This window comes from Myxine glutinosa, chromosome 6, assembly GCF_964187855.1.
Source record: "Myxine glutinosa chromosome 6, kmMyxGlut1.1, whole genome shotgun sequence".
Lineage (NCBI taxonomy): Eukaryota > Metazoa > Chordata > Myxini > Myxiniformes > Myxinidae > Myxine > Myxine glutinosa.
Genome location: NC_136266.1, coordinates 17,826,970 through 17,846,155, shown reverse-complemented (window position 1 = coordinate 17,846,155; position 19,186 = coordinate 17,826,970). Strand labels below are relative to the sequence as shown.

General features: G+C 42.3%; 2 long non-coding RNA genes across 2 annotated transcripts; both read right to left on the bottom strand.

Annotated features, from left to right (window-relative positions):
- Positions 1 to 364: 364 nt before the first annotated feature.
- On the bottom strand, positions 365 to 8,873 carry LOC144892491 (uncharacterized). The gene is made up of 3 exons (XR_013623698.1): positions 8,720 to 8,873; positions 4,042 to 4,197; positions 365 to 402 (listed from the first exon to the last, which is right to left on the bottom strand). It is a non-coding gene; the product is annotated as an uncharacterized LOC144892491 (long non-coding RNA).
- Positions 8,874 to 15,008: 6,135 nt separating this feature from the next.
- Positions 15,009 to 18,009, bottom strand: LOC137429140 (uncharacterized). Its single transcript, XR_010984811.2, has 2 exons — positions 17,779 to 18,009; positions 15,009 to 15,348 (listed from the first exon to the last, which is right to left on the bottom strand). It is a non-coding gene; the product is annotated as an uncharacterized LOC137429140 (long non-coding RNA).
- Positions 18,010 to 19,186: the final 1,177 nt, after the last annotated feature.

Sequence of the window (19,186 nt, the reverse complement as noted above, 5' to 3'; positions counted from 1 at the left end):
CTCTTGATTTGGGCTTTTCTCATAACAACCATAGTGTGTGCTCACCTTTGAGTTAACTTGCTATTGGAGTTGGTTGTTCAGATTGATCACTTTGCCAATTAGGACCTTTACCAGTCAATAACCTCTACTACATTGACGAAATTCATTAAAGGACCCCATGAATGATGAGCCTTCAATGGGAGATTATATCACTTCCCATTTCATCAACCTCGGTGTTGGTGTAGCGAAAAAGGTAAGCACTGGTGGTGATGTAGGAATGAGTAAACTGGAAGTCAAGAAAGTTTCCTACCGAGACAGCTGCAGAAAGCCTGAGTTTTCATTCCCCAGGTAGAAGGTGCTATTCAACTTCAGTTTGCTCTGGTAAGTTCTATTGTCCTTACAGCCCAGGATAAGGAAACCAACCTGAAACAGCATGACCAACATTTGAACAAGAATCAGGATTAAAAGTAAGTCATAATCTCAACAACTTGTCGCAACTTATTACGTTTAAAGACTTAAGGAGAGTATGGAACATATCAGAAGTTGGGAAATAATCCTGGCAATCCATGAGGTGGGCACGCAAAGCTAGAAAACTTCTGGGGTATGGACTATACAGCCATTTGTATAATTCCTGTAATTGATTCCTATAAAGGTAACCTGTTAGTAGTAGTCGAGTGGTTACGACACTAGATTAACATCACAGTTGTTAATATAGTACACCCTAGCTGAAGGCAGCAGTACTAAGCCTTTGGAAAACGACCATCCCATCTTCAGATTGTTGGTTAAAGTCTAGCTGAGTCAATAATGACCCTCAAGGAGGGGGTAACCTCCTTGAGGGTCACAGGGAATTACCAGTGAACTGGTACTCAATTTGCTGACCTCGGAAGGATGAACAGGCTGAGTCAACCCCCCTGGTGTTAATTCAGCGATCGACCAGGATTCGAACCCAGGATCCTAGGATCCCAAGCCAGCACCCTAACCGCTAAGCCAACACCAGGACGATAAAGGTCTCATAATTGAAACACAAGCTGCACTGTGTTCACCACAGTGGTAACTGACACTAGCATTCATTGGGATCAGTGTTCATCCCATTGTACCTATAAAATGGTAGAGCTCGGTGAAATTCCCCAGATGATTAAAAAGCTAGCCTCTTACAGCTAGGTTATCATTGTTATCTGGTATGTCTTAACAACGGGCTATACTTAATGGATAATTTATCTTGGCAAGACTCATCAGCAGAACGATTTTGCCCCTCAGATGTTGTGGCGAAAGTTATAAGATCCTTTAAACAACCCAACTTCCGGAGAAGGCTAACAAAACTGGCGAATTCCAGGGGAAAAATTATTCAAAGATAAATTCACTGAAAAGCAACACGCTCCGATGATGAGCGATTCACACAACTGCCCAAATTAATGATACTAGACATGTTTATGTTTAATCAAAATACAGCATATTGTACTAGACGAAGATAGTAACCCAGTTTTAGGACCGGCAGAGAAGATAACTGAGAAGGAAGTTGAGGAAGCGATAAAAGCAATGAAGAGTGGAAAAGCGGGAGGGCCGACGGGAGTTGTGGGAGATATGTTGAAGGCAGTGGGAAGTTGGGGTGTGAAGAGAATGACAGAGATCTGCAATCTGGTGGTGAAAGAAGGCCGCATTCCAGTGGCTTGGGAACTGAGTACCCTCGTCCCTCTGTACAAGGGGAAAGGTGAACCTCGGGAGTGTGGCTCGTACCGAGCGATAAAGTTATTGGAGCATGGAATGAAGGTATTGGAAAGGGTGTTGGAGAGGAGAATAAGGAAGAAAGTGAAGCTCGACGAAATGCAGTTTGGATTTATGCCAGGAAGAGGGACGACAGATGCGCTTTTCATTGTGAGGCAGTTGCAGGAGAAGTACATGGAGAAGAGGAAGAAGTTGTTTTTTGGGTTTGTTGATCTGGAGAAAGCATTCGATAGGGTTCCACGCAAAGTATTGACATGGGCATTGAGGAAGTTAGGAGTGGAGGAATGGTTGATCAGAGTAGTGATGGCAATGTACAAAAGAGCGCGCACAGCTGTAAGGACGAAAGACGGGAACAGTGGTGAGTTTGAGGTGAAGGTGGGAGTGCATCAGGGGTCGGTACTAAGTCCACTACTATTTGTAGCTGTGATGGAGGTGCTGGCTCAGAACGTAAAGGAGGGTTTACCGTGGGAGTTGTTGTATGCAGATGATCTGGTGTTGATTGCGGAAAGTATGGATGGACTGAAGGAAAAGATGAACAAGTGGAAGGAATGTATGGAGACAAAAGGTCTGAAGGTGAATATCGGAAAGACGAAGGTGATGGAATGTGGTAAAGCATGTGGTGAGGTGGAAAGAACTGGGAAGTGGCCGTGTGCTGTGTGCAGGAAGGGTGTCGGAGTGAACTCCATTCAATGTACAATGTGCGCTGAGTGGGGTCGTCAAAAATGTAGTGGTCTGAGAGGGTCATTAACCAGTGTGGCAGCTACATTCAAATGTAAGGTGTGCACAGAGGGAGCTGCAGATGGAGGAAATGTTGAGTTGGATCTTGGAGACTGCGTGAAGCTGGAAGGTGTGAAAACATTTTGCTACCTCGGAGACATGCTGAATGGAGAAGGTGGATCAGACTCGGCAACGGTTGCTCAAGTGAGATGTGCATGGAAGAAGTTTCGGGAACTGAGTGGCGTGCTGATGAGGAGGAGAGTGTCACTGAAGCTGAAGGGAAAGGTGTATGCTGCATGTGTGAGAAGTGTTATGATTTATGGGAGCGAGACATGGGTAATGAACGTAGAGCAGCAACGAAGGCTGGAAAGGGTGGAAATGCGAATGGTTCGATGGATGTGCGGAGTATCGTTGAGAGAGAGGAAGACAAATGATTAATTGCGAAAGATGATGGGAATATTGCCTGTGATTGATGCTGTGAAGAGGAACAGGTTGAGATGGTTTGGTCATGAGTTGAGGAAGGATGAAAGTGACTGGTTGAGAAGAGTGATGGAAATAAATGTAGAAGGAAGTAGAGGACGGGGAAGACCGAGAAAGACTTGGCTAAAGATGGTGGAAGAAGAAATGCGGGCAAGGGGGTTAACAAGGAGAGATGCAGAAAATAGGGCAAAATGGAGAAGATTGTCATGGGGACCGCAAGGCTAACCCCCGCTCTAGCAGGGAAAATGGCCTTAAAATGCATGTTGTTGTTGTTGTTGTTGTACTAGACAAACATATTGCATGTCGATCTGTGCGTGTCAATAGAATGCAGAGTGAATGAAACGTGTGAAATAGGAATTTAATAACACATAATTGTTGTTGTGGTGGCTGTGGTTGTTGGTGTTTGTGTGCTACTTCCGTGTTCGTTTATACATTTTTATATCGTTTCAAGAAGTATTATTGTATTTTATTTTGTGTGCTCCTCCCGTGTCCTTATAAAGGGTCTCTGCTGTCGTAGAATAAGAAATGTGTACGTTTATACATTTTTATATTGTTTCAAGAAGTATTATTATATTTTGTTTTGTGTGCTCCTCCCGTGTCCTTATAAAGGGTCTCTGCTGTCGTAGAATAAGAAATGTGTACGTTTATAGATTTTTATATTGTTTCAAGAAGTATTATTATATTTTGTTTTGTGTGCTCCTCCCGTGTCCTTATAAAGGGTATATGCTGTCGTAGAATAAGAAATGTGTACGTTTATAGATTTTTATATTGTTTCAAGAAGTATAATTATATTTTGTTTTGTGTGCTCCTCCCGTGTCCTTATAAAGGGTCTCTGCTGTCGTAGAATAAGATATGTTACCGTTGGAACCGCTACGTTAAAGCTCGAGGTCCCGCTTCTTCTTCCTCAATCCTGAAACACTGGGCTTTTAAAGCAGGCAAGTTTGTGATTAAAGGAACAAATTTTTGCTCCAAATAAATGGATTATTAGCTTTCCAACAGCACCATTTCTATTTTCGTACGACAGCAGAAACTTTGGAATAAAGCGTTATGGCCGGAGAAATTTGGCTCCTTTTCTATATCGATTATCCAGTTATCCTGCACAGTAATTTGTTCAACCGGTACATATCATGTTCAGCACATTACCTGCAATGAAAAGTGATTGTTCGATGCATCTTCCAATATGGGATGTGGGGCAATCAAAGTGGGAACGGCACCATGTTCAGGTGTTGAGATTTCATCCTCATGAATCCCATAAATACCATGAAAGATCAGGGGCTTCAGAAGATTATCAACTTTTCCCTGGTAAAGCCAATAAAATGTCAGTTAATGTTCAAGGGATAGACAGAGTAATTCATTTGAAGTTGGTTAAAGCACGGAGAACAAAAGAACATTGCACGAAGGTGGTTCAAGAGTGATGTGGGCATTTGATTGCACGTAAAATAAAATAAATAGGGGCAACAGCCCTGGGCGCTCACCTGGTAGAATAAAGCAGTATACTAAACTGAATGAAGGTATTTTAAACAGTATCATGGTATTTTAAACCAATTTCAATGGTTGCTATAGGCAGGGTAGCATGTAGAATCACACTAACGTAATCATAAGACAAACAAAAAAATACCTATTTTGGGGGGCAACCCCACCTGTCCCCCACCCCGTCCTCTCCCATCCATAGACCTTCATAGACCCCGATTTTTTAATGCCGTGAACAAACTTTGGTACATCAAGGGTAATGAAGGTTGTGGTCAAGTTTCATCGGAATTGTGTGTGTAGTATCTGAGAAGTAACCAAATACCTATTTGGGGGTGCAACCCCCCCCCCTCCCCCGTAAAACCCTTTAGGGCCAGATTTTTTTTAAATGTCGTGAACAAACTTGAGTTGCCACATCTCAAATATTATTTTACCCAAGTTTGGTCATAATCCCATCAGCAGTTTCAGAGAAAAAAGTTGCAAGTGTTTATGGACTGATGGACGCGCGACGCGCCATCTCATAAGCTCACTGGAACTACGTTCCAGGTGAGCTGCCTGGAACACAACACTCGGAAGGGAAGGGTGCATACCTCTGCCAGGCTAAACAGTTCACGTTTTGTATCTGACTGATAGGCCGGATCTGGATTCAGACCTGAACCAAAATCTAATCAGCTTCAACAGCTCTCCCTATCTCTTCCACCTCTTCCACATCTTACCCTACCCCTCCTCTCCCCTGTTCTGTATCTGATGCTCCCCCTTCCTCTTCATTAACGGTATGGACCTCAAACATCCGGGGCCTTCGTTCAAACTTAACTGATCTCTCCATACAGGTTGCTTCTGTCAAACCAGACGTGATCTGCTTAACAGAAACTTTCCTCCTTTATGATGTCTCTGATTCCATAGTATCTCTCCCGGGCTACTCCCTCCTCCGGTATGATAGACCTGAGCCTCGTCCTGGAGGCGGGGTTGCTATCTTTATCAAAAACTCTCTTCCTCACTCGCCCTGCACTGCACTCTCTCCACCTCACCCCCAGGAATACCTCTGGCTACGGCTTCCCCTTCGCTCCCACCTCTTGTTCATATGTGTGTTGTACCGTCCACCAAACAGTGATGACTCCATCTACATCTCGCTGTCTGATGATATGGACCAACTTCTATCTACTCATCCCAACTCTCTCTTCCTCATATGTGGTGATTTCAATTGTCACCATGCCAGTTGGCTGGGTGTGGGTACCTCTCTCACCAGCCATGGCTCTTCAGCAAAGGACTTCTGCGACTCACTGGGACTGACACAATCTGTCAATTTCCCGACCCGGATCTCAGTCAACGGAACATCTTCTCTTCTGGACTTGGTTATGACTAACTTCCCTGAAAATGTCTGCTGCTCTTCTTCTGCTCCGATCGGATCATCTGATCATGTCCTTGTTAAAGTGGACATCTCTCTGACCATCCTCAGGGAGCCTGCTCAGCGTCGACGAGTCTGGCATTTCACTCAGGCCAACTGGCACGGTCTTCAAGCAGCCATCAATCATCTGGACTGGTCTCCCATCTCTACCACCTCTGACATCAACCCATCCTGGGAATTCTTCCAAAGTAAATTGCTCTCTCTCATGCACAGATTTATCCCATCTCGTCTTCAGTTGTCATACCCTTCCTCCCGTCCATGGTACACGGAATCTTGTGGTGAGGCTGTTGCCCAGAAACAACTTGCCTTCGTCTCCTGGAAAGCAAATCCAACGGAAGGAAATCTCATTTCCTTTCACAAAGCCCGAAACAAGTGTGTGTCCACCCTCAGGAGAGCCAGGAAACAATATCTCTCCGTTCTCAAGACCGAACTCTCTTATCTGTCTCCCTCTTCCAAATCCTGGTGGCGTCTGGTCAAATCCGTTTCTGGTGTTTGTTCCCCCTCCATCCCCTCCCTTACCTCAAACGGCTACACAGCTGACTCCGCACGTGAAAAAGCTGAATGCCTCAACTCTGTGTTTGCCTCTAAATCTTGTGTCCCAAACCCATCCCTCTCTGTACCCACCATACCCAGTCGTACCCTGCTGCTCCTGGACTCCGTGTCCTTTCCTCCTGACAAGGTGGAAAAGTTTCTGTCAACCCTCGACTCTGATTCTGCAACTGGACCCGACGGCATCAGCCCACGGGTCCTAAAATCCTGCTCTGCCGCTCTATCTCACCCTCTCTCTGTTCTCTTCACCCTCTCTTTTGCTCAAGGTCAACTGCCATCTGCTTGGAAATCAGCCAACATCACCGCTTTGCACAAAAAAGGTGCAAAAACAGATCCTAGCAACTACAGACCAATCAGCCTTCTCCCAATTATCAGCAAAGTCATGGAATCCATCATTGCTTCGGATATGAAATCTTTCCTCTTCTCCAATGGCTTGATCTCTGATCATCAATTTGGTTTCAGACCAAGTCACTCTACTCTGGACATGCTGCTTCTGCTGTCTCAACAATGGATGGAGGTCCTCAATGCCAAACAGGAAATTAGAGCTGTCTCCCTCGACATATCACGTGCCTTCGACACGGTCTGGCACCCCGCTCTGCTCACCAAACTCTCCTCCTTTGGTATCCATGGAAATCTCCACGCATGGCTGGCGGACTTCCTCTCTAGTCGTCGTCAACGTGTGGCCCTGAATGGGTTTCTCTCATCTCCTCTTCCTGTTCAGGCTGGAGTTCCCCAAGGCAGTGTTCTGGGCCCCGTGCTTTTTCTGGTCTTCATCAATGATCTCTCTGACTCTCTCGAAAATCCTCTCTATCTCTTTGCTGATGACTCCACTCTCTGCCGCTCCATTCCTCTTCCCTCAGATCGGCAGTCTGCTGCCTCCTCACTCTCTGAAGACCTGGACAAAATCACAGACTGGTCAAACAAGTGGAACATGTCTTTCAATCCTGACAAATCTCACACTCTTACTATGTCTCTCCGAAAAGATCGACTGGACAACCCTCCCATCTACTTTCTCAACAATCCTCTCCAAGAAGTTCTGTCGCTCAAGATTTTGGGTCTCACTATCTGCCATGATCTTTCTTGGGAAAACCACATTTCCAAGCTGGCCTCCAAAGCCAGTCGCCGACTGGGCATCCTCCGTCGTGCGAAGTCCTTCCTCGGCACACCTGAGCTCCTCACCACATACAAGGCTTTCATCCGCAGCTCAATGGAATACTGTTCTCCCCTATGGGCCGGTGCTCCTGCCTCACACCTAGCTCGGCTTCACGCTGTTGAAACCAAAGCTTTCAGAATTATTGGAATCTCCCGCGATGAAGCTATCTCTGAGGGCCTTTCACTCACTCACCGCAGGCAGGTAGGTGGTCTTTCTGTCTTCTACCGACTCCTCTCCGGCCTTGCACCCCCAGCTCTCTCTGTGCTCTGTCCCCCAAATATTCCTACAGGTCGCACAAGATCTGCCAGCAACCCTCTGATGGTTAAACTGCCGAAATCTCGGCTCTCTGCTCACCTTCACTCTTTCATTCCTCTTTTCTCCCGCCTCTGGAACAAACTCCCTCACTCCCTTCAATCCCACTCCTCCCTCCAGGTCTTTAAAACAGCTGTTCACCACCATCTCTTATCTTCCCCCATCCAAAACCTTGATCTTTTCTACCCCCGCTAATTCACCCCAGATCCACCTTGTTTGAAATTCCAACTTCTTTCCTGGAAGTCCTGGCAGTGTCCATATGTTTTATACCTCTCCCACCGCCCCCTTCCCATGGCCCCCCCCCAAAGCCCTCGCCCTCTCTCAGATCTCTCGATGTCTCCATGTCTCTCGGTCCCTGCTCTCAAATGTTGTGTTTGTGTCCTTCCCCCTCTCTCCCCATCTTGTCTACCGCTCCCGATGTTATATGTTTTATGTGTCGGTTTGTCTTTCTGTGTGATTAATGTTCGCTCTTTCACGAGCCTCGATCTTGTATACAAAAAAAAAAAAAAAAAAAAAAAAAAAAAAACCCGTCCACAACCTTTTCAAATATCATGCTACATATGTCGTTTTTTGGTCCTATCACTCACTGGTGAAGAATCACTAAAAGACTTTAAAAAAACTCTCGTATCTGGATCCAGATTCGGATCTTCACCAAAATCTAATCGATTCCTTCTTGTCACATACCCAACCTCCACCAAATTTCATCTGAATCTGTAGAACAACTTTTTTGAGATGTCCTGTTCACAGACAAACAAACAAACAAACAGGTATAGGTGAAACCATAACCTCTGCCCACCTTAGGTGGCAGAGGTCATCATAGCGAGCAAAGCCTCTTTTTAAAAAGGCAGCACTGGCTGCTTCCCTCTAATGACAAGACATTAATCATCTACCATAACCCCTCAATGTACTCTCATTCCCATCAAGGAACCACTCACAGTAATTTGTGCGATGGTTGTTACACATTCCTCTTCCTCTTTCCTTGGTAGCTTCACCGAATCATTAAAGACAGCAAGCGGAGCACCGTCAGGCCCCTGGAAGGTTAGGTACTTTGGATGTATCCAGGTAGGTGATTGTACAGTTGCTGCTAAGTTCAAGTTCAGCTCTGAATGGAAAAAAAAAGACATCCAACTGATATTGTCCCTTACAGTCTCAAATAGTCCAATAAGTAATTCGATTCCAATCCTCTTTGTAATGTTACTGGTAGTATTGAGGAAACGTGCAGGTCCGGTGGAAGAAGTAATCAAAAACTTACTCAGCATGGAGTTGAAGTGTTCACTCTTGCATGAATATTTGAAGCACATTGTGATGGTCACACTGAAAAGAAGAATGCAATGTAACATGATTTATTTTTTCCCTGAAAATCTCCATCCTGTGTTGCTCATGTACTGTGCTCGTGCCAAGTTTGAACAAAATCGGACGATGCAGGTTCAAGAAATGGTTGGGGACACTTTTAAGTAACAAAATGGCCACCAGTCGGCCACCTTGGATCTGATCTCGAAAGAAAATGACGTGCATACGTAAACCATCATTCATTGTCTGTGTGTCTGTGTGCCAAGTTTGAACTACATCGGTAAATGAATGTCCGAGAAATGGTTGAGGACGTGTTCAACATCGGGTTTTTTTTTTACAACTAAAATGGCCGCCAGTTAGACATCATTGATCGGATTACAAAACAAAATCCTCTTCTTATGTATACTCTCATGTATCGTCGTTTTGCCGAGTTTGACCAAAATTGGTCCATACATCTCCGAGATATGGTTGAGGACGTGTTCAACATCGGGGGGTTTTTTTTACAACTAAAATGGCCGCCAGTCAGCCATCTTTGATCGGATTACAAAACAAAATCTTCTTCTTATGTATACTCTCATGTATCGTCGTTTTGCCGAGTTTGACCAAAATCGGTCCATACATCTCCGAGATATGGCTGCGGACGCACGGACGGACGAGACCAGATACATACACCTCTAGATCTCTGAAACCACTCCATGGAAAAAATTGAGACCTGGCTCATTGTAAAGAACTCCATATGGGGAATAGGTGTTGTTGACGATGACGTCATTGGTGCCATAATTATGACGTCATTATTTGATAGGGACAACACTTAGTCTGATCAGTTTGAAATCTATTGAGCATGATCTATGCAACCATTACATTAGAGAATATAAACTTATGATGTCATCGCTCACATGGTTGGTGTTTAGAGGACAAATACAGAAGAGTTGGCTCGCAATAAGTTGACTGCGCAGGGTAAGTGTTCTATGAATACCATTTAGTTGGTTTATGGCTTTGATTTTGTTTCTTGGGCGAGATGTGTTTTCAGGATCAGCCTCGTTCTATGTAGGTATTGTATGGTCATTGTTTTACGCATTTTTTATGACAAATTTGGTAGCCCTCTTCTACTCCAAGGTATTTGTAAGATGCTTTGTTGTCTTGCTCCTGTATTGTTGTATCTAGGTCGATTTTTATGTTATCCGTTTTTGTTTGTCTACCTTGTACGAATATGCACATGGCACAATTATCTCGGCGAAATTCCATTTGGATGTCGTTGGAGAACTGGTTCACTAATTTCAGTTGTTCTGGCGATTTTTATTTTTTTGGTCGTGGTGCAAAGAGGTTTAAATTATCCATAAACAGTAGATGTGTCACCTTTCCTGTTTCTTTGGGTGTTCTTTTATTAGATGTAGAGGTGTATCTGTGTCCTTGCTCATTAATGAGGTTACTTAGTGGATCCAGGGCCAAGCAAACCAGGAGACGGGAAAGGCTATCTCCTTGGAGGATCCCGCATCGTATCTTTACTCTTGGTATTTCAATCTTTCCTTCTGATTGCTGCAGGATTCGTGTGGTATTCCATAGATCCATGGCTTTCTCAATCAGCTTGATTATATATTTGGGGATTTATCTTGTACATTTGCATGCACTTTATCATCCATGAATGTGGAACACTGTCAAAAGCTTTTTTTATGGCCTATCCATGCTGTGGACAATTTGGTTCTTCTCGTATTGCAATTTTCGTGCATGGCCTTGTTTAGTAATAGGTGGTCTATTGTTCCGTAACATCCTCTCTTGCATCCCTTCTGTTCTGCCTCTAGGCCTCTTACATTGTGGTGTGGTACATTGTGTCTGTGATGATTCCTGTTAAAGGTTTTTATGTTGTTGGTAGACAGGTTATTGGCTGGTATTTGTGGGGTATTTGGGTCTCTTTAGATTTTGGGATGAGGAAGGTGTTGCCTTCTGTGAACCATTCATCCATTTTCTGATCCCATTGGATAAATTCATTGAATGTGTGGTTGTGGTGCACGTGGAGAGCATGTGAGTGCATGTATGTGTGTATGGCATGCTTTTTGTGTCTTTTAATTACGTACGTCTATTAATTAATTACATACTGTTGTAACGTAGTTTTTAGCCCTTTAAACTGCTGAGACCCCTTTGACTTTTGAAAACCATTTAAGACCCAGATGACCCAAAAATCCCCGAGGACCCAAAAGACACATAAAACCCGAAAGTCCCAGAAGACCCAAAAGATCCAAAAGTCCCCGAAGACCCAAAAGACCACGAGGACCCAAAAGACCGTGAGGACCCAAAAGAACCCCCAATTACTGCAGGCGGGTACGCTACATCGTGTGAGGACCAATTAAAATTTGGTCCAACGGACCCACTAGTCCATTAAAAATGTGGCAGATACCATATTGATTCTTTGGATAAATCCCAATACTCCAGGCATTATTATTCCCTCCATAATTGCCAGTCAACATTGTTGCTTCCTCTTTGAAAACCCTGTTCTGATAACTCTCAGAAACTGCAGGTTAAACTGTCTGACTTGTCTTGTCTTGAAGCAATGAATGCAAAAAATTGCAAATTTATTTGGCAAAAAATCAAAACAAAATTGAATTGAAGCAACAGGTGCATGAAAAAGGCCGAAAATGCCAAATGCCAATCCTCAAATCCTTATTTACTGAAGTACCTGATTACGATAAATACAGCAGAACCATTATAGATTACAAGACCTTCATACTTCATTTGACAGACGTTCACCGGAGTATTTTGATGTATAATGGCGTCTCTACCGTAATTAGTTAGGAATCTTTGACGTATCAAAAACGAGAGTGGTTGCCATTATCTATGAAAAATCACTGTGTTCTCGTCATGGATAATTATTTTAATAAAGCAAGGACAACCTTTGGATTTTGAATTTTTAAAAGTATGTTGTCCATTCTTCAAGTTTACCAAGTACAATAGCTCATGTATTAGTGGTGCTGAAGATACGAGGCCTTAAAAATGGCTGAATTGCCACAAAGTGGATTTTTGGATCGTGGTAGCAAACTTTAACATCCCACAGCACCGTGTTGGACAGATATTTATTGGAGAACTTTTTACTCAGAGTCCACCATGTAGTCGTCTATACATATGCGAAATTTCAAGTTGCACTTCAGTCATGGAACGAAAACCGATTTCTAGCTGCTTTTTCCACCTGCTGCACACGGCCTAAACTGCTATGAAACAACAGAGATTGCTATATCTTGTGGTTATTCGCCACGATTGAGAGAGGGTGCCAATCCCGCGATTAAACGGAAAAAAAACAGCCGTCACATGAATCTGTAACACCTTCTCTGCCGAGCTACCAGCATATGGACCCAGGCGATTTGAGTAGTGAATCGAACACCTGTGTTGGTCTGCCGTCGACCGAACTTACCTCTACCTTACTAGATGTGCTGCCGAACATTGCCAACACCTTTCCCGACACATCTGAAGAGCTCAAAAACCTAGAAGCCATTGTCTCGGACGCCATCACATCAACCCCATAAACTACCACCCAAGGAAGATTCAAATTCAGTATGATCGACATTCAAGAAAAGAGAGAGAATGAGGGTTAGTATGTCTGAAATGTCTGTCATGCGTGCATGTGCGTGTGTTTTGATTACGGTAGTGTGCCGACATACACAGAAAGAAAATCTTGCACTGCAATATATAAAGACGATATCTCCACAGGAGATGCAGGAAATACAATCGAGCAGCATATCCATATACCCTGATGCCCAGTTTATAGGTACGACTTTTACACCTTCCTCCAAAAGTGTTTCTATCAATAATCTTTTCTCCAGTAGCTTCTTCACACTCTCACTGATCCGTTTGAATATACTGAGAGCCTTCAGAGTTGCTAATGATGGAGGAATCGGTATCGGAGTCCGAACTCGGAATACACTGTTTCTCTATGGAAGTGTTAGGGATATTTTCCTACAGTAGTATGTAATAGATGAACCAAAAATTCAATGTCAGAAGAGAGTCACAAATTTTAATTCCCGAGGAGGATAACACTTTCTGTCTACAAAGAAATACACAGCAAGAAAACAATAACCCTTATCAAACCAAGGAGAGCATGCTACAATTCACAAAAGCACATTCCAAGATTCACAGAAGGTCCCAAGTGAACGCCTGGTACAGTAGAGATGTACAACAAAGGAAACATCATAGAGATACAGTAGCATGCACAGTATACAGTCAACATACAGTGTAACCATACAGAATCAAAAGGATACAGTAGCATGCATAGAATACAGTTAACATACAGTGTAACCATACAGAAGCATAAGGATACAGTAGCATGCATAGAATACAGTTAACATACAGTATGAACATACAGAATCGACCAGCCAAGTGAAGTATCCTGGCTATTTGGACATCCATTCTGATTTTTATACATTTTCAAGTGGGAGGAGCAAGTGGAGGGGGGAGGAGCGAAGAGAGGGGAGGAGAGCAATAGGATTGGTTGGGCAAAGTTTGGGTGGGAGGGAGCAAGGATCGGGGGATACAATGTGATTGGTCAAGTGAAATCTTGGGATGGGAATGCCCCCCGCTGGGAGCAGATCTGCATTTACAAATCCTTTAATGAGAAGAATGTGCTGCTTCAGACTCTTCGGCACCAAGACACTATCAATCATAACGATGCGTAAACGTTGCAGCAACGTTTTATAATGCCATTGCAGGGACATTTATGATTTAATATTTAGAAAATATACCATAAGAAAGTCCTTATTTAATCAAAAGGTCACTCAGTAGCTATGACAATCACATCCTTTTCCAATCTGCAAATCATCTTTTCCCTCATAAGTCAAAATCATACTGCAATCCCACAAAAGATCTTTACTGAGAAGCAGAGAGCCAGAGAGAGCTAGCCTCCATGGATTTTATACTTTATTATTTCTGAACCGTTGTTCAGTTTAGTTTTGTTTTAAAACTCAATACTGCACGCAATTTTTGTCGTTCTATACACAATTTTTCTCAAAACCTAGTTGTAACATTAAGTTGAGGATGGATTTCGGAACTACCATCCCCCAGAAGTCACGAGGCAAAAGTGGGAGGGGACACACCTTACAAATATTTACATCTAATTTATTAAAACAATGGTAGTTTTCCAGACCTCGTACTGAAACGATTTGTCATAACGAACATTTGTTTACCAAGCGCTTTGGCAAGTAAGCCTCGATAACCCAGCAAATCACTTCAAAGAGCCTGGGTAGACATTGTGGCTCCAGTTGTATTATTTAATTATCAAAAGAAAACAATATATTTTTCTCCAATTTGCTTATATAACTCCATAAGACATACTCGATCTAACATTACATTATTTTCCAAAAAAAACATCCCATCTGTATTACATATTCCCCTCAGTCATAAAATAATTTTGCCATGGCAATATGCGATCTACCATTGCCTATACTAAGAGTTTTACTTTTCTCGAGCAAACAAACCTGGTCAGAGGGTTGGAGATAACTTGCCAACTGTAGGAAATCCTAAATTCTGCATGGAAAGCATGGAATGCAAAACGAATTTAGCCAGAGTGTCGGAGATAACTTGCCAACTGTAGGAAATCCCAAATTCTGCATGGAAAGCACAAAAAAACTTGCAGACTAGGAAAGCAGGTTGTGGCTCATAGAAATTACTTGCTTCATAAATTTACACCTCCACAGAAGTCGCCATTTGGATTGAGGTGAGATCACTGATGTGACGTCACTGGTGAAATCGAAAATCGACATTCTAGGGCTTTTGGCACTTTGTGATTGGCAAAAAAAAAAACCCTTCAAATTAGACCGTGATTCATGATTTTCAATGGTTTTCAGAAAGAAAAAAAAATTGCGTTTGGGTGCCCCTTTAAGTGAGGAAAATGAAGGATATTTTTGTGATGTGACATATTTGCTCTGACATGTTAAAAAAAGGCACGACATGATGGCAGATCAAAAAAAGAGTTTATTGTTTCAATTTTTTGAGAATATGAAACAGCAGGAAAACAATAACCTTACTTCCTGGCATGAATCACTAGTTACCAAATAAGTTTGTCAGAAGTCTCATCTGTCTGCTTGTCTTGCTTCAACAAAAAATCTTTGGTTGTGCTGGTGAGAGGAGGTTAATTATCACCACAATCCCGAGATCTTCTAAGTAATGCACCTTCTGCTCCAGAGATCTCCTGTGGTGATTCATTTTCATGACATCACCTACAATATGATCAGATCACCCAGCCCAATGTCGTCCTCTCCAATTTCTAAATCTGCAGGCTCAGTCATCTTCTCATCTGTGGTGGTAGAAATAGAAAATTGGTCATCCTCAACCACAAACATAGATAAGGCTTTAAATCTCTGTATGGTATTGTAATTCTGCTGATATAACACAAGCTCAGCCTAAAGCTTTATCTAAAAAGTATCTGGGTATATGCGAGATTCTTTTGTGGTGGGATACTGCAAAATGCTTGGTAATCTTCTTCACCACGAATTAATGCAACATCAGAAAACACTCTGAAATATTTTCAGGCATTTAATCTACCCCGGCTTCCAAAACCAAAGGTGGATGGAGGTTATGTTTTCGCCCCTGGTCTGTCTGCTGTTTGTTTGTCTGTCCGTTTGTGAACAAGATATCTCAAAAAGTTGTGGACGGATTCCGACGAATTTTGGCAGATATGTAGCGAATGTGACGAGGACGAAATTACTAGATTTTTGTGAGGATCCGCATCCGGATCCGGCTACGAGAATTTTTTAAGCGATTCTTCACCATTGCGAGATAGGACCAAAAATGATACATAGCAGGAGATCTCAAAAGGTTGTGGACAGATTTGGACGAAACTTGGTGGACCGGTTGTGTGTGTGACAAGGACAATTCATTTCGATTTTTGTGAAGATTTGAATATGGATTCGGATATGAGAATTTTTTTTTTTTTAAAGTGATTCTTCACCATTGCGAGATCCGGCCAAAAACGATATATAGCAGGATATCTCAAAAGGTTGTGGACGGATTTGGACGATACTTGGTGGACAGGTTGTGTGTGTGACAAGGACAATTCATTTCTATTTTGGTGAAGATCTGAATATGGATTCGGATATGTGAATTATTTAATTTTTTAAGTGATTCTTCACCATTGCGAGATAGGACTAAAACCAACACATAGCAGGATGTCTCAAAAAGTTGTGGACGGCTGATTTTGATTAAATATGATTCTGTGTTGTGATTTTCTGGTCTAGTTGTGTTGTGAACGAGGATACAAAACGTAAACTGTTCACCTGGTGGAGGTATGCTCTCCACTGAGTGCTGTGCTAGTTCTGTCTGTCTGTCTGTCTCTGTTTGTATGTCTGTCGCCTTAAGAGTCACAATTTTCAACCGATCTGCACGAAACATCACCAAATGGTAGAGTTGGTCATAAGCAAGCAGCCTATTGTTTTTGGGGTCAAAAGGTCAACATAGGCCAAAGGTCACCAACTTTGTCACATTTCTAAAATCCTCAATTTACATCCGAGTGACTTGAAATTTGAAGAGGACTTGCACATCTGGTCACTGAATTCAACCACCAATTATATTTTAGGTCAACATTGGCCAAAAGGTCAACATAGGCCAAATTTCTAAAATCTTCAATTTTCATCCGATTGACTTGGGAATTTAGAGGATTTGCATATCTGGTCACTGAATTCAACCACCAAGTATTTTTGAGGTCAACATAGGCCAAATTTCTAAAATCCTCAATTTTCATCCGATTGACTTGGGAATTTAGAGGATTCGCATATCTGGTCACTGAATTCAACCACCAAGTATTTTTGAGGTCAACATAGGCCAAAAGGTCAACATAGGCCAAATTTCTAAAATCTTCAATTTTCATCTGATTGACTTGAAAATTTAGAGGATTTGCATATCTGGTCACTCAATTCAACCACCAATTATTTTTTAGGTCATCATAGGCCAACAACTTATTTTAGGGATATCGCAAGTATCGTGCTACACACGACATATTTCTTGTTTATTATTCTTTAAAACGAAGTGCTGTCCCCGTAGACCCACCATAAAGGAAGTGCAGGTCATTTGTATATTCGGGCGAGAACGAGATTCAAATCCGTCGCCAATTTCCAATGGTCACCACCACTATAGGCAATCGCATAGACCACCACTAACCGCTATTAACCTTCCAGCCATCTCCACACCACCATACCACAACTACCTTCCTCCAGAAGAACAAACTCCTCCTCGCACTTTTATTAACGACCACGCTCAAACCAACCCTGCTCGATCCAGATTGCTTAACCACCATCCCACAGATTCAGACCTTCACCACACAACCATGGCAAACGCCCACAACCCTACCTTTACCTTCAAAGCAGTCGACAACAGCTGCACGGTACAAGAGAGGTACGAACGTTGATGCTGTTAGTATATTTCTTGTAATTTTACTAAACGCTAAAGTAATTTCATAAGTTTATAGCAATAATACCAAATTTGACTTCACCGTTTCAATACTTATGGAGGGTACTGTATATAATGTTGGGATCGAAAATGATCCCATTTCCACCACCCGGAAAAATAAATTGAGATGGACATTGTCATGATGTGAAACATTTGGTCTAAAGTGTTAAACAGCAATGACAAGATTGCATATCAAAACAGGAAAACTTACATTCCAATCATGTGACAATATTAAACAGCACGAAAACAATAACTTTACTTCCTGGCCTGAATCACTCGTTACCGAGTGGTTTGTCACAAGTCTCAGCTGTCTGTTCATCTTGGTCATTCTTCACCGGAAAATGTTTTGGTTGTGCTGGTGAAAGGGTGCAATTATTGGCAGAATCCAAAGATCCTCCGAGGAATCCGCCTTCAGCTCCAGACATTTCCGTTAGTGAGGGTTCAAACCCCATCGGAGTGAGGAAAGGAGAGTTCATTGTGTCGATGTTTCTACTCTTCTTCAAGTCTTCACTGTCATCAGGATCAGCAAGCTGTTTTTTCATTGAAATATTCCACGAGGTCACTCACAGTATGATATTTCAGCCAACGATCATCATCATCATGATCATCATCTTCAACTTCTAAATCTATAAGCTCAGTCGTCTTTTCAGCTGTGGTAGGAGAAACGGAAGATTGGTTATCCTTAAAACAATTGACACAAACAAGGCCTTACGTCTCAGTATTGAAATTTGATTGATAAAACAAAAGCGCAGGTCTAAAGCTTTTAATATCTAAAAAGCATCTCGGTAAATTAGAGATGCTTTTGTGGTGGGTAATTGGAAAATGCTTCGTAACCTTCTTCACCACCAATAAATGCAACATTAGAAAGCAATCCGAAATATTTTCAGGCAGTTAATCTTCCCCCGCTTCCAAAACAAAACATTTATTCTATATTTCAACTAAATTAATCGAAACTCTATGACCATTTATGACCCTCTGGTAACCCTTGAAGGGGCCTTTATGGCAAAGCCATCAAATTAAAAATGACCCTTACATAATATGTATACAACAAGGGTGGCAAACATAAAAACATTTAAATGCCAATCTGAAATTATAGACCTCACCACTTATAAAGACAAAAGGAGGAGGACAATAACTGAAATGTCAATATGGTTCACATGATTAAAACCTACGAATTCAACAATCAATCTCTCTGTATATTGAGAATTGCAAGCATCACCGACCTGTTTTTGCCATACCTGTATAATAATGGTACAACGACAAAATTTTCTTTGAAAAGTGGAGAGTTGATTGAAATTTAAATGTTGCACAATTCGCCGATAGTTATTTGCTTTGGTTGGATATTTTTAGCCCAGTGGCCTGTGGTTATCTGCCATACATACTTTTCCCTTGTTGAATCCAATAATTAAATCAGGGTTTGACCCTTGTTGTCCCCATGGTTTTGAAAAAAAAAACGGGGAGGTGCGGGTGGGGGAGAACATTGTAATTGGCTCAATCTATCTGTCCGTCCGTTCATCTGTCCGTCACGCTATCTCGTCATAAATGGTTGTGCAAAAAAATTTTTTTAACTCAAAATTTGATATTGGGTCGACCCTGATCGAACCTTATCCTTTCAACTTTGCTTTCGTTAGGAAGCATGGGAATTTGCAAATTTGCAATGCACCTTTAATAGTTCACTAATATATACAAAT